Source organism: Thalassophryne amazonica, chromosome 15 (assembly GCF_902500255.1).
Source record: "Thalassophryne amazonica chromosome 15, fThaAma1.1, whole genome shotgun sequence".
NCBI classification, from domain to species: domain Eukaryota; kingdom Metazoa; phylum Chordata; class Actinopteri; order Batrachoidiformes; family Batrachoididae; genus Thalassophryne; species Thalassophryne amazonica.
The window spans coordinates 14458636-14475458 of NC_047117.1; the positions used below are offsets into that span (position 1 = coordinate 14458636).

General features: G+C 38.7%; 1 pseudogene; it reads left to right on the forward strand.

Annotated features, from left to right (window-relative positions):
- The first annotated feature begins 59 nt into the window (after positions 1-59).
- Positions 60-15066, forward strand: LOC117525829 (annotated as a pseudogene).
- The last annotated feature ends 1757 nt before the right edge of the window (positions 15067-16823 follow it).

The window sequence follows — 16823 nt, forward strand, 5'->3', positions numbered from 1 at the left end:
CACACAAAGAGACCCAGCCCACTGCACAGCATGAGAACAAAAAAAAAAAAAAGGGTGACTTCCTCAGGAAGACAACATCATGGACATTTTGCCGTTCTTCTCTGCAGAAACATGGACTCTGCTGGTTACTTCTGTCTGCTTATTTATTGTGTAAGAATATGACATCAAGCAGTGAAATAACTCTCGAGGCAAAAACAAGCTTCAGTGAAATTACTAAACTTTCATTCATCTGGCTTTAAGTAAATGACTTACAGTAACACTTTCTCTTCTGTCCAGGTACAGATACTGGACCTTATGGAATATTTGACAAGATGGGAATCCCTGGTCGGAAGCCAGTGATGTACTTTGGCACAATTGGCAAGCACAGCAAAGTATGCAAATCTTTGTCAAACCCTTCAAGTCATTAATATTTACTAAAAGGACTGATTTAGAAAACAATGATGCTATCAAAAAAAGGCGCACTCGAAGGTGGCAACGCTCTTTACCATCCAGTTCTATCATTTGAGAGGGAGTCAAAATCCAACCCACTTTGTCTGCGCTGTGACACCTGGGTAACGGATCAAGTAGGGGATTGCCTGTTGGGCTGAAATACGATGGGGACCTTGTGTGCCCCGCGGACGCTAGAGTAACCGTGAAGGCTCAATAAGAACCCTGAACACAAGATGGCTAACGGGTCTCTGGCGAAACAAGTAGTCCTTGATGGTGGATCAGGCAGAAAAGGTGATGACTTGTAACCCAAAGATCCTGATCATCTGGGATTCCCCAGCCGTTGGGCCAGGCTAAGGATCTGTCAAGGACCGTGTGCTTGTCGGCGTGCAATGACATTCCCACGTTTAACAAATCCACACACAGGCATCTCTAGATCAATTCCACCATGCTCTCCAGTAACTGACCAATCGATAATCTTCTTTGGCACCGAGGGAATGCCACCACAACAATGAAGTTAAGAAGTGTTTGTCTTTGTTCCAACACTCCTACGCGGTGTCTGGGTCAATTTCCGCCGTGTGTTTGGAAGATGATCCTAGAATTTGCCTTTAATGGGTTTGTTTTTGTCAATAGTTTTGGTTTATCTGTCTATTTGTTCCACTCCTCCTTCCATTTCATTTGGCCAATTTTCACCAAACCTGACAAGTGGATGACAGTTAACACCAGAATTGCCCTTAAAGGTTTGTTTTAGCAAAGGTCAAGGTCACAGGGATCAAAGTTTAAAATGGTCAAGTTTGGGCACATGATGATCAGAAGTGTATTAAATAACCCAGCATTCTCAATACCAACATGCTAACATAGAACACAGACTATTACTTTTTATCCCCCATATAGTGATCAGTATGTCCGTCTGTCTGTCCGTTTTTGCTTGTTAGTGCGATATCTCAAGAACCAGTTGAATAATTTCATTCATATTTAGCAGAAGGGTGTACTTGGCTGATCCACCTGACACCAGTCGATTACAGTGACCTTGGGGTCAATTTCAAGGTCACAGCGAGATATTCAAGATATTGTCATCGGCACATTTGTTAGCGCGATATCTCAAGTGTACTTTGTATTACTGATTTGTGGTAACCGGGGGGATATGTCATCTCTTGATGACTCTTGTTTATTATTATTGCTATGCTATTTTTTATTTACCACATGATTAGTTTTATCGGTTTCGAGCCACATGGTTGCCAAGTTGTCAGTGCACATCCTTATCAAATAACGTAAGGTTACCACTTGAAGACTTCTCGCTGATGAAATTTATATGACAGGGATGTGCAAAGTATATGTCCTTGCAAGTATATGTCCTTTTAAGAAAGCTTACAAAAAGTACTGGATTTTAATACATAGCTAACTTAATATAAAAGAGAAAACCAGCAATTGTGGTTCATTTTGTGAATCAAAAGCATAAAATTGACCTGTTGAGACAAGCAAAATATCTGAAAGGAACTGGTGTGTACATAAATGAACATCTAACAAAAAAGAATGCTGAAATTGCCAGACAGGCAAGGTTCCTGAGACTGAACAAAATTCAAGCAACGTGTACAAGAAACTGCAAAGTAATGATCCGACTGAAGGGAACACCACAGGAAGCAAAGGTGATTATGATAAGAGAACTAAAAGAACTTGATTAATATAAATGAGAACATGCTCAGTATTCAGGGAGTATCATTGACAAGAATTCTGTGATTGATGGAGAGTGATATTTACACTAAAACATGGTCACATATGATAGTAGAGGATTTAGATGACAAGATATACAACATAGATAGGGATACAGATCACAATTTATCAATCCTTGAAAGTAATAACTGTGATTATTATACTGACGAGCAGTTTATGAATAAGATAATGATGAAGGGTAACCTATCCATTATTCACTTTAATAGCAGAAGTTTAAATTGTAATTTATCTAAAACAGAAGATTACTTAAAACAGTTTAAAGACAATTTTACTATAATTGCTGTGTCTGAAACCTGGATAAAGAATGATGAGTTAGATGAACTTCAGATCGAAGGACATGATTTATATAATGTAAATAGAAAAAATAAAAGAGGTGGGGGGGTAGCTTTCTATATCAACTCATCCGTGAGGTGCAAAGTCATTAGCAATATGACATCAGTGGTTGATAATATAATGGAAATTATAACTGTGGAAATAGTAAACGAGAAATCAAAAAATGTACTTGTGAGCTGTGTCTATAGAGCACCAGGAACTAAGGTAGAGTCATTCATTGACATTATAACAGAACTGTTTGACCAAATCCAAGCCAAAGAAGTGTTTTTGTGTGGTGATTTCAACATCGATATGGACAGTGGACTTCACTCTTTTGATGTTTTTACTGATACAATGTTTAGTTTGGGTCTAGTTCCAATGATATCAAAACCAACAAGAATCACATCTCAGAGTGAGACTATAATTGACAATATATTTACTAATATAATCGTTGGAAAAGTAGTGAGCGGAATCTTAATAACGGATGTGAGTGATCACTTACCTGTGTTTGCTATATATGAAAAAAACTGCTATAATATTAAGGAAACCACCAATAAAAATAAAAGTCAGAGACGGATCCGAAAAAGCATTACAGGCACTAAAGGAAGACCTTAAAAACCAGAATTGGGATGGAATATTTGTAAATGATGTCAATGAAGCATATGATGCATTTATGAAAATTTTCACAATGTTGTATCATAAAAACTGTAAACTGATGAATTTTGCCAGGAGGGATGCTGTTGACAAACCATGGATGACTAAAGGGTTAAGAAATGCCTGCAAAAAGAAAAATAATTTATATAAATGTTACTTAAAATCAAGGTCACGAGATGATGAGGTTAGATATAAGCGGTATAAAAATAAACGAGTAGAGATAATAAAAAAGCACAAAAAGGAATATTATGGTAAATTACTTGATAAAAATAGGAAAAACATAAGAGCTACATGGAGAGTAATTAATAATGTAATAAAAAAAAATCACAAAGAGAAACCAGTGATTCCAAATTATTTTGTGAAAGAAAATGTATGCATACAAGATAAGACAAAAAATAGTGAATAGTTTTAATGATTTTTTTGTAAGGGTGGGCCCAAATTTAGCGGCTAATATTCCAAAAACAAAGGGTGATAACTGCAGTTGGAAGTCTAATTGTGGACAATGTGAACAGCATCTTTCTTGGCAAGGTTGAAGAGGAAGAAATACTGAACATTGTTGGAGGTTGTGCAAGCAAGAGATCAACAGATTGTCATGATCAAGACATGTTTCTAGTTAAGAACATTATTGAATCAGTCATTGTACCATTTACTTATATTTGTAATCTGTCATTTTCAACAGGAACATTTCCTGATAGCATGAAAACAGCTAAGGTAATTCAACTATATAAAAGTGGGCATAAACATGTTTTTTTCTAATTACAGACCAGTTTCCTTGCTTCCACAATTTTCCAAGATATTAGAGAAATTATTTCTAAATCGATTGGATAAGTTCCTTGATAAATATAACATTCTAAGTAATAATCAGTATGGTTTTCGAACTAGTCACTCTACAGCCATGGCAATTATGGAACTAACTGAAGAAATATACACTGCAATAGACAATAAGGATTTTTTTGTGTGCATTTTTGTGGACTTCAAAAAAGCTTTGGATACCGTTGACCATACTTTACTTCTTCAAAAATTAAATAAATGTGGAATCAGAGGGGTTGCTCACAAATGGGTATCAAGCTATCTAGTCAACAGAAAACAGTTTGTACAGGTAAACGACGTAAGATCTGGATTATTAAGTGTTACCTGTGGGGTACCTCAGGGGTCGGTCCTTGGACCAAAACTTTTTACACTGTATGTCAATGATATTGTTAATGTATCTAAGATGTTACATTGTATTCTGTTTGCTGATGATACCACATTTTTCTATTCTGGTAAAAATTTACAACATGTGTTGAGAGTAGTCAAAAAAGAATTCATGGGAATAAAAACATGGCTTGACATTAATAAATTATCGCTTAACTTTGACAAAACTAATTTTATGATATTTAGTAATAGAGATAAAAGTATGAATACCCCAATTATTATAGATGGTGTAGAAATTAAAAGAGTGACGGAAACAAAATTTCTGGGTGTCATGATTGATGAGAACCTGAGTTGGAAATCACATATTAACTATACAAAGAATAAATTATTAAAAATGATTGCTATACTACACAAAGTAAAAGAGATATTAGATGAGAAAGGACTATATATTATACTGTTCTATGATTGTTCCACATCTGTCCTACTGTATTGAAATATGGGGAAATGCCTGCAAAACATTTACACATTCACTTTTCATTTTACAGAAAAGAGCAATAAGGTTAATTAGTCGGAGGCATTATAGAGAATACACGAGTCCAATATTCCTGCAGTTACATTTGTTGAAATTTCATGACCTGGTTGATTACACTATTCTCCAGACAATGTTTAAGGCTCACAAAAAAATACTACCAACTAACATCCAGAACAATTTCGAAAAAAGAGAAAGCCAGTACAACTTAAAAGGAACAGAGATATTTAACAAACCAAGATTCAGAACTAAATTGAAGGAACGTTGCATTTCTGTCAAGGGAGTCAGTTTATGGAATAATCTGAACAAGGAAATTAAAGAAGCTAAATCAAGCAATATATTTAAAAAGGCAGTTAAAATTAATATAATTCAGAAATACGACCTGATGTTGTAATAATGAAACAGCATGTATATTTTTATTACTGTTTATTTTTATTTTCCTTTTGTAGATATTCTGATTGTAATGTTAATAATGTGATTATTATTTAATTTGGAAGTTAATCTTCTGTAAAAAGGGGTAGATAATATAAGTTCGCTTCTTTCTACCCCCTTTCATTCAGGTGTATTGTTACGTTTGTTATGTTTTCTTTTGGAATGATTTTTGGTTGTGTGGTTGGAACTGAATGAAATTAAATGAATGAAATGAAATGAAATATGGATGTACTCTGTTACTCATTTCAATCCCATATTGTTGGTAGATAATAATGAATTTGTTCCCTCCTTACTCTTACCAGATTTACTACAAAGATGACCACGTCTGCTTTCAAAAGTACGGAAGAATATGGGGGTGAGTTTAAAAGCATTTTAAATATTTAGACTGAGTCTAGTGCTCAAAAGTACTTTGATGTATTTTATGTATATATTTGTGTGGAAGGTATTGTTTGGAACAGGTGTACCTAATGGCTGGTCGCTTGTACTTATCACATTATCCAATGTAAAAAAAACAAACAAACAAAAAACCATTGTAGATTTGAACATCTGACAGTAATTTCAGTGTAATTTCCTACGTTTGTGAAAATGTCTAGGTCCTACGAGTTCAGGAGCCCATACTGGCTGTGATGGAACCTGACATGTTGAAAGTCATTCTGGTGAAGGAGTGTTTCACCTACTTCACTAACCGCTGGGTGAGAACACACAATACTGTTGCTAAATGTTCTTCCTCAGTTTACTGTTAATAAATGAGTAAATAAATAAACAAACAAACCTAATGCTATAGAGCATGCACCTGTTTTCAACTTGAATTCAATTTTTGGGGATCGTCTGACAAACTGCCTGCAAATCAACACCAAGTCAAAACAGGACAAGCCAAAAGAAATGAGCAATTCATTAAAATTCACAATCAAGAGTCTTTAACTTGTTGAATGTGTCTAATTTACTATGATATGCTTCTAAAGGTACAGATGACTCCAATCGATTACTAAATTCCATGTTTGTACTCACATTTAGCCAAAGAAACAAAACAAAATCCCCACAACCTTGTGCATAAAAATAACATTACCCTCACATGCAGCTGATTTATTGTGAATATAAGATTTTTTTAGCCCAACATCAGATGCATACCGTATTATTCAGCAGTGGAAAAAAAAATGCAACAGCTAAAATAATGGAAAAATGTACTGTATTGTTGTAAGGGGCAGTGGTCTGCTGCTGCTAGTGAAATGGTGTTGTGGTTGTGCGAACACCATTGAGAAACTAATATTAATAAATGCGGAAGTGGTGGCTATTTTGATGAGTAAGTGTCTTCGCCTTCGCCCTTGTTTACAGTTGGGGTCACCAAAGCACATCAGAGGAGGATGTGCATGTTGATTTGGCACATTTTACACCGGATACCCTTCCTGACGCAACTCCACATTACATGGAGAATGGGCAGGGTGGTCTTGAACTGGGAACCTTCCACAATGGAAACAAGCACAGTAAACCGCTTGTCCACCAGCCCTGCACAGTGGGTAGCTTGACTTTGTTTTCTTTTGGCTACTCCCATTTGGCACCACGGTGGATCTGCATATTGATCTGGTGAAGGTTGAGGTCAGATCCCGTTCTTGATACTGCTCCAGATGCACTAGGAAGCTGTGCACTGGGTGAGATATGAACCCACGACCTGCTGTTGTGACACAAGAGTGTTAACCACAGTGACACTGCACTGCCTGACATCTCTCATAAACGAGGCAAACAAGTCCATTAATGGGTTGTCAGTGTCTGACGCTGTCTTAGGACACGCCCCTAAATAAATAAAAGCATCACACGCAAGAACCACTCACTCACCTTCAACCGCTTACTCCATTTAAGGGTCACGGGGAGCTGGAGCCTATCCCAGCAGTCGTAGGGTGTGACGCGGGGTTCACCCTAGACAGGACGCCAGTCTGTCACAGTGCCACATACAGACAAACACACATTCACATCCGCATGCACACATACGGACAATTTAAAGTTTTCCATTCAACCGAACCTACATGTCTTTGGATGTGGGAGGACATACAAACTCCATACAGAAAAGTCACAGGTGGGAATCGACCCCATGACCTTCTTGCTGTGAGGCAACAGTGCTAACCACTAAGCCACTGTGCTGCCCTCAAACAAAAAACCCACAATGCTAAATACTGCAGTTAATTCAGCTTCCCCTGGCTGCCTAAGTTACATGTTTGTACATTATAAACTCAAACTATTCACACATCTTCTCCTTTAGAATTTACGTCTAAATGGGGACCTCTATGATTCAGTATCTATTGCCGAGGACGATACCTGGAAGCAAATTCGTAAAACGCTCTCTCCCACATTCAACTCCGGTCGTATTAAAGAGGTATGAATACTAATGACTCGACATAAAGACGCTGCTGTTCACGTTCCTCATAATTCTGCTCACTGTGGATTCCTTTTTGGAAGATGTTCACCATTATGAAACACCACTCGCAAGCTGACAGACAGACTGAGGTCCAAGGTGCAGGCGGGTGACATAATCAGTATCAAAGAGTAAGTTGTACAAACAACATGCAGGCACGCACACGCACACTTATTAACAGCCACTGTCCTTTGATTATGATCATAACCCTGCTGGATTTCTCTTTGAGCCAATTTATGTTTGCATTCTTATAATTACTGAGAGAATTTACAGTATGTTTAGAAATAAATGTTTCACATTCAATTGCTTTGCACTGTTTTAACAATCACATGCAGTACTTGAAAAATAATGTTGACACATATAGTATTAGTATACATCAGGCTGAATGCGTCTGTGTTTCAGCTTCTTTGGACCCTGTGCTATGGATGTGATGGCTAGTTTTGCACTTGGTGTGGATATAGACTCCATGAACAACCCTTCAAGTCCCTACATTACCCATGCCAACAAGCTGTTCAAATTCAACAAAAAGCTTTTCATTCTTCAGGGTAAAAATGCTGTTTTCTGTACCCACCTTTCTTTTCACTTTTCTGAATCCACAAATTAGAAGAATAGAGCATACTGACAATGTTAATGACTTCTAATTAGAATTCTCACCCCTTTGGTGTCTCAGGTGTGCTTCCATTCCTTCTTCCCGTCTTAGAGATCCTGGGGTTCTCACTCTTTCCTAAGTCTTCGGTTGCCTTCTTTGAAATGGTTCTGGAGAAGGTTAAAGAACGCATCAAGAACCCAGATACGGTCTGCACAAATCACAAGCACATGTGCACACATAAAGCGACTGCAGATTGTTGGCCTTGCTCATGGGCGCCTCATTTATCCTCATAAATGCATATGATTATTCACAATGCTTCTACCGGTTATATCATCCTTGGATCATTACAAAGTCACCTATGTTTAAAAAGTTTTATATTCAGTTAAAAAGACTAAAACATGTTTGTTTTGTTTTTTAAAGAAGAATCAGGCTAAATTTTAAAACTCAATACATTGCAAGCTGTACCACTAGCTGATTTTTGGAATGGTTCTACAGTGTAGGTTTGGTATCATACAAAACCATTTCTGGTCTGCATGATATCACCATAGGTATTATATGTAACAATTTTTTTGTGACTTTTTGTTTCCTGAAATACAGCAGCACAAGACACATTTAAGTGTGTCTTGGGCCGACTGTCTTGGGCCGACTGTGCTGGAAATTATTAATCTGTCATTAACCTCTGGATCTGTTCCAAAATGTTTAAATCAGCAGTGATTAAACCATTACTTAAGAAATCTAATCTTGACCCTAGTGTATTGAAAAATTAGAGGCCGATATCAAATCTATGATTCTGTTCCAAAATTTTAGAAAAGGTGGTTTCACGGCAGCTCATAGACCACCTTACTGAGAATGATCTTTTTGAGCTGCTGCAGTCTGCTTTTAGGAAATATCACTCCACAGAGACAGCGCTCATTAAGTTGTGAATGATCTTCTGCGAGCAATGGATTCAGACACCACTACGGTTTTGGTGTTGTTAGATCTCAGTGCTGCGTTTGATACCGTGGATCATCATATTTTGCTCAGTAGGTTGGAGAATTTTTTTAGGATTACTGGAAGTGCCCTTGCCTGGTTGACGTCATATCTGTCCAGTCGTTCTCAATGTGTCTTGTATAATGGCACTCTGACCTTGCTGACATGAGATTTGGAGTTCCACAGGGATCTGTTTTAGGCCCCTTGCTTTTCTCCCTGTATGTGGCACCAATGGGCGTATACTGCGGAGTTTTGGGATTGCCTTTCATTGTTATGCTGATGATACTCAGTTGTACATACTGATAACTGCGGGAAATCTCACTCCCATAAAATCCCTGGAGGACTGTCTTCTATCAGTGAGAAGTTGGATGTCTAGTAACTTACTACTTTTAAACTCTGATAAGACTGAAATGATGGTTCTTGGTCCAGCGAGACATTGGCATCAGTTTGACCAGCTGGCGCTCAGCCTGGGTTCCTGTGTCATACATCATATGGACAAAATGAGGAACCTTGGGGTAATTTTTGATCCCACGTTGTCTTTTGATCTCCACATCAGGGATGTTACTAGGACTGCTTTTTTCCATCTGAGAAATATAGCGAGAATCCGCCCCATCCTGTCCATGGCTGATGCTGAGACCCTGATTCATGCTTTTGTTTCTTCTAGACTAGATTACTGTAATGTTCTATTTTCAGGGTTACCACAGTCAAGCATTAGGGGTCTTCAGCTGGTTCAGAACGCTGCCGCCAGACTTCTAACACGTAGCAGAAGGTCTGAACATATCACACCCATTTTGGCATCTTTGCACTGGCTCCCTGTCTCTGTGAGAGCAGATTTTAAGGTTTTGTTAGTGACTTATAAGGTTGTTCATGGACTGGCGCCATCTTATCTGGCTGATCTGGTGGAACTCTACGTGTCGGCCCGGGCTTTGCGGTCACAGGATGTGGGACTTCTCTGTGTTCCCAGGGTGAAGAAGAAGTCAGCAGGTCAAGAGCCTTTTCGTATCGTGCACCCACCCTGTGGAACAGTCTTCCTGTGACCGTGAGGCAGTCTGAGTCCGTGGACATTTTTAAGTCAAGACTCAAAACCTATTTTATTCTCTTTCTTATGGATAGTTTTTATTTTTATTTGTTTTATTTTTTTACTTTTGTTTTTATTTATGTATTTGAATTTTTTAGTCATTTTTAATTGTTTATTCAATTTTATGTTGACTTGTTTTATGTAAGGCGACTTGAGACGGCTTTTGCTGTGATTTGGCGCATTATAAGCTAATTAAATTAAATTAATTAAGTGTGATCAAAATTTGATACATTTCATGAAAAATATCAACTGTAACATACATAAACCAGGGGCCCTATCTTGATCGCAGGTGCACAAGTTGCGCAAATGTTTTTGGACAAACTGTATTTACTATTTGGAAGGCGTGAAAACTTGACACAAATCTGGGTGTAAAAAGGGTTGGATAGATACGGTTCATCAGTCATGGCCGTGTTCTACATAATAGCAATACATTAGTGTCTCCTGTCACTCCCTTAAAATCAGAACACACCAGGCACACAGTATTTTCTTGCGAGTGAATAGATCTGTGTGAACAGACCACATGCATGCACAGAATCAGCCGACAAAACTGACATAATACTGGATGTTCCTGTGACAGTTGGATTAGCGAGTATGCGAATATGATCTCATTTAACGTCTACTCGTATTGCAGCTGTTATGTGTGACGTGTTCCCTGACCGCCATGCACGACTGTGCAAGTATGGAACGGTAATGTGCAGCTGTTTCAGGTGGCCTGAAACTCCTGAATGAATTGAAGATCCGAGACTCAGCATCTGCAGCACTTCTAAGTTAGTAAAAAAAACTGTTGCACAGGCAAGAGGTTACTTTTTCTGTGAAATGCTGAAGTGTGTGATTAGTTTGTAATGCATTTTTGTATGAAAGCACAGGTTGTTGCACATATATTATAGATGAACTACTGGTCGTCAATGTTTTCCTTTGAAACCATGTGGAATGTCCGCGCTTGCTTGGAAATAGTTCATCCACTCAATCTCCAGACTACCTCAAACAACAGGATGATGCTTATTTTATTTAAGAATGGGGCAAATAACACCAGACTCAAATGTTGATATGAAAATGTTGAAAATAGACCAACCATTTAAAAGCAATGAATCCTTTAGGCCATTTCTACATTCAAGATCTAAACCCAATTTTGACTTTGTTAAAATAAGACAGGCACAATGACACTCTTGTTTTGATGAAAAAATGCAATTTGAGCAATCATAAAAATCTATACACAAATGTACACATGCATTTGCAGTACCCTGTCCTCTTGGGGTCGGGACGAAGAGAAACAAGAACAAGTGCAAAATAACCGCTACCGTTCTTGACGTGTTTGCAGATTCATCGAGACTGGCTTCAATATTTGATGAATTCCAGAAAGACAATGACCATAAGAGTGAAAACCAGAACACCAGGTGACACTGAGCATGCGCGCACACACGCACACACACCAACCATATGCATTGTGGGTACGCCAGCATTTTTTCCAATCAATTTTCAGGTAGTATTTCATATAATTTGAATCATATTTTCACACGTTCAGAAGGCAAGTGTTACATTTGGCTAACTGGAACGTTAAAGTTTGGTCCGATATTACCATCAGACAACAATGAATATAAAACCTACATCCTGACATATGCTATATTCTTCTGAGACCTGGACAATGCAAAAGGAGACATTTCCAATGGTTTGAACGATTCCACAAAGTTGCCAGAGGTACATTCTCAACATCAAGTGGCAATCACTAGTTCCCAGATACTGTTGTCCTCCAAGGTCTCAATGCCAGAGTATTGAAGCAATGACAATCCTTACCAGATGGGTTGGGTTGGACAAATTGAGGAGAACGAAGGATACCAGGCTCCAGAAAGAATTTTTGCTATGGAGAGCTGAAGGCAATCAAATGCCCACAATGCAAGCCTAGGTAAAAGTTTAAGGATCATCTAAGGAAATGTGAAAGCTTTACAATAGATGTGCAGTAGTGGGAAGAAGAAACTGTGAATCATGCAGAATGGAGGAACTCCATTCGGGAAGGATCTTATAACTTGCCACATTCAACTATGAAGTTCAAGGATGAATGTAGCAAGTATGCTCAGATCAACGTGGTCTTTAAAAAGGTTGCCAACTTGATTTACCAAGTAAACAAGCACCTGTGGAAGTGTGATGGTGTGCTCTTGTCAAAGGCAGAATATGTGAATCATCTTCAAGCTCATATAACAATCAGACGAAAGCCAACGATACCCGGCTACCTCGCATCCGGCAACAACAACGATGATGTTTGCTATAAAACCTGCTAATCATTATCTGGAATGAAGCAGCATATGTGGGCACAAAAGGAAGCCATAAAGCATTAATTAATCAGTCAAAGCAACAGAGTTCATTTATCACGTGGCTGAAAGCCAGTGAATGTCGAAGGTAGATCTCAAGTTTCATCTCAGAGGCCACGAATGCCAAACCAAACAGTCAACATGGAGAAATAGAACACGGCGATCATCTGAAGAGATGTAGCAGTTAGTTATATATACACTATATGTATAAGATGACAACAGTATGTGTGAGCGTATGTCCCTCTCTTGTCCAAATGGCACCTCAAAATTAGCACCCATACAGTGACATATGGGGTGTGACATAGGCTATTGAGCACTTAATAGCAGTAGTTTTAGTAAAGGGAGAGGATATTTTGTGTTGCATGATCACGGCATGTATGTGCTAAAAAGTTGGCATCATACTTTTCTATCTCTTCTTTTTTCCTTTGAACATTTTACCTCCTCATTTTTACAAGTAGCAGTAGCATAGTAGTAGTAGTAGTCGTAGTAGCAGCTGTCTCTTCTTGAGGCAGCTTTCTCTTCTTGAGGCCAGCTTTCATTACGCCCTGACAGTTCTCTGGAATCTGGGATAGGTGGGAGGTGATAGCTTTGCTGGTGAAGATGAAATTTTCATTTCAGTCTCTGAATCAACCTGCGCTGGGACGGGTAATCAGCTCGTATATCCCTAACAGATTAATAAATTCAAACTGCCCATATTTTTAACTCTTATCTCTCGCTCCCTGCCTATTTGCTATTTTTCAGGTCTCTCTGATCATGAGATTTTATCTCAAACAGTAATGTTTGTGTTTGCTGGTTATGAGACAAGTGCCAAAACTCTTGTGCTTTTGGCCTACAATTTGGCAAGACATCCAGATGTTTTGAGCCGTGTGCATGAGGAGATAGATGCTACTTTCCCCAACAATGTAGACCAGACGATTCTGGTAATCAACATTTTTCATAATGAGAACAGAGTTTAATCAAAATGTCACCGATACCTTTGTAGGCCCCCGTTCAATACGAAGCTCTGATGCAGATGGAGTACCTCGACAGCCGTGGTCAGCGAGTCTCTGAGGGTAATAACTATTTTCTGACTCATGTCAACATTATCAGAGTACTTTAATTAATAAGTTGCAAAGTTCTTAATGTAACATGAAGTCGTAGTAGTAATGCTGCGGTCCATTATAAAGTCGGAAGTTGACAATTCCGAGTTTCTATTTTTGTCTAAATGCACTCCAGTGCATTTGCTTGGGAAAACATGGATGCACATAGGATAATCATGTTTGTATGCTAACCCATAGAGAGTAGTCAAGTTTCTTTTACGAATATTTCATTTACCCTCTTGGCAGAGGGATTGTTCCTGAGTTTGTCACCCACTGCTGTACTGACAGCAACACCAAACCTAAAAATGTAAATGAAAGTATATTTTACAAGCAAACTCAACTTGCAATTTTTACCCAAATGTTCTACTTGTCTACCTTAGACTCAGTCTTCCCACAAAGCATTAGGACATTATTCTTTATTTGGTGGAACACTGGTTGGATATTTCCTGAGATAAAGTGGTACTTCACAGCATCTTGATGTGTGTTAAGGTTGTATCCTGTAGCTGCTCGTACAGACCGTTGTCACCAAAGAAACTGTTAAGGCTGAGGGAATCACAATCCCAAAGGGCATGATTATTATGGTTCCAGTCTACGCTCTTCACCGAGACCCTGAGGTGTGGCCAGATCCCGAAGAATTCAAACCGACAGGTTGTCAATCACCAGTGTTTGTTGTAGATTTCTTAAAAAGGTTATGCACAGATTTAAACTGAGATAAAAAAAAAAAAAAACTGGTTCTACTCTTTAAGAATAATGATGTAAGTGTAGGTGACATTCTGGCGTTACCAAAAGAGCTTTGAGTAGGAGTAATAAAGTCACAAGACAATGATTTTGGTTACTAATTTAACTGTACACTACATGTATAATAGTGTATGGAGGTGAACTTAATACATGGTCTTTTTTTCCCTTACAAATTTAGTAAAGAGAACAAGCAGCATATTAACCCGTACACTTACCTGCCATTTGGAGCGGACCCAGCAACTGTTTTGGGGATGAGATTTGCTCTTGCTTTGATTAAGCTGGTTTTGGTGGAGGTTCTGCAGAACTACACCTTCTCTGTCTGCGAGGAGACAGAGGTAATATTCTTCGATGATGTCAGTGCAGTTAAACTGACATATTGTTTCAAATTTTATGATCTTGTACCTTCCACAGATCCCTTTGGAGCTGGATGGTGATTGGTCTTCTTGGACCTCTGCGGCCCAGTCAAACTAAAGCTGATGACGCGTTCTGTTGCTTCAGTCAATGTGGAGAAACAGCAACTAACGACAAGTCAGATGGTTGCATCACTCAAGGCTCAATATTCTTTTTAACAGGAAAAAAAAAGCTTCTATTTTCTTTTTGCAGAAGGAGGATCTGTATCAAAACAGACATAACTGTTCCAGTGACCTTTGGCTTATACTCCAAATGTGGAAATATTAACACTATACGTACTTATGATACAAAGTTCATTTTGTTGGCACAAAAACTTGTGAATAAATAGAAAACAAAAAGGTCTGGTCATCCATGATTTGTCTCAAGGTTGTATCTTGTATCCCCGTTTGCTACTGTCCGAGTTACTCAACGATTTGCCCATGGGTTCCAGCTTCTTGATGTACTCTTGGATGTGTTCTTAGCACTTGCACTACCCCATGGAGGTACGTGCCTGACCATCCTCATGGTTTCCCACATCATGACAGTGGTCTGTGGGATATTGAGGTACTTGTAACTGTCCTGTATCTCTGAAGTTCTGCCTTGGGTAAGTTAACTCACAGTGAGATGGATCAATGACGTTGGTTCCATTGTCCTTCTGAACTTTGCTCATGTGCAGTGCATCCGGAAAGTATTCACAGTGCTTCACTTTTTACATTTTCTATGTTAATCTCATTTCAAAATGGATGAAACCCATTTTATCCTCAGAATTCTACACACAATACCCCATAATGACAATGTGAAAACGGAATGAGATTTTTGCAAAATTTTGTAAATAAACTAATTTTTTTACATGTACATGACGCCTCAAGATTGAACTCAGGTATATGCTTTTTCCACTGATCAACCTTGAGATGTTTCTACAGCTTAACTGGAGTCCACTTGGGGTAAATTCAGTGGATTGGACATACACACCTGTCTTTATATAAGGTCCCACAGTTAACAGTGCATGTCAGAGCACAAACCAAGCACGAAGTCAAAGGAATTCTCTGTAGACCTCTGAGACAGGATTGTCTCAGATGCACAAATCTGGGGATGGGTACAGAAACATCTCTGCTGCTTTGAAGGTCCCAATGAACACAGTGGCCGCCATCATCTGTAAATGGAAAAGTGGGGCTCCACCTGTACTCTTCCTAGAGCTGGCTGTCCATGAGTGATCCAGGAAAGAAGGGCCTTAGTCAGGATGGTGACCAAGAAACCAATGGTCACTCTGTCAAGCTCCAGCATTCCTCTGTGGAGAGAGAATCTTCCAGAAGGACAATCCACCATCAGGTTTTGTAATTTATGTCTGTAGCTGGCCCAAGCAGAGGGTCACCTCTTTGAGTCTGGTCTGCTTGAGGTTGCTTCCTCAGGGGGAGTTTTTCCTTACCACTCTGCTGCTCTGGGGGTTAGACCTTACTTGTGTGAAGTGCCTTGAGGCGACTCTGTTGATTTGGCGCTATATAAATGAAAATAAATTGAAAAATTGAAATTGAAATCAGGCAGTGGCCAGACAGAAGCCACTCCTTAGTAAAAAAAAAAAAAAAAGACACATGGCAGCCCACCTGGAGTTTGCCAAAAGGTACCTGAAGGACTCTTGGAACATGAGATGTGCTGCAAAGAGGAATTGGCAAATCTGCCCAAAGACAGATGTGCTAAGTTTATGGCAACATACTTGAAGACTTCAGGCTGTAATTGCTGCCAAAGGTGCATCAACAAAGTACTGACCAAAAGGGTGTGAATACTTTATACGTGATTTCTTAGTGTTGTATTTTTAATCAATTTGCAAAAACAAATAATAAAAACTTTCATGTGTCATTATGGGGTGTTGTGCATAGAATTTTGAAGGAAAAAAATAATGTAGTCCATATTGGAATAAAGCTGTAACAAAATTTTTTAAATTGAAGTTCTGTGAATATTTTTCCGGATGCACTGTATTGACTCATGTTCCTGCTCAACATGGTTGCACTGATGTCTGACAGGAGCTTCCATATTATAGAGGCAGACCATTGGATGGTA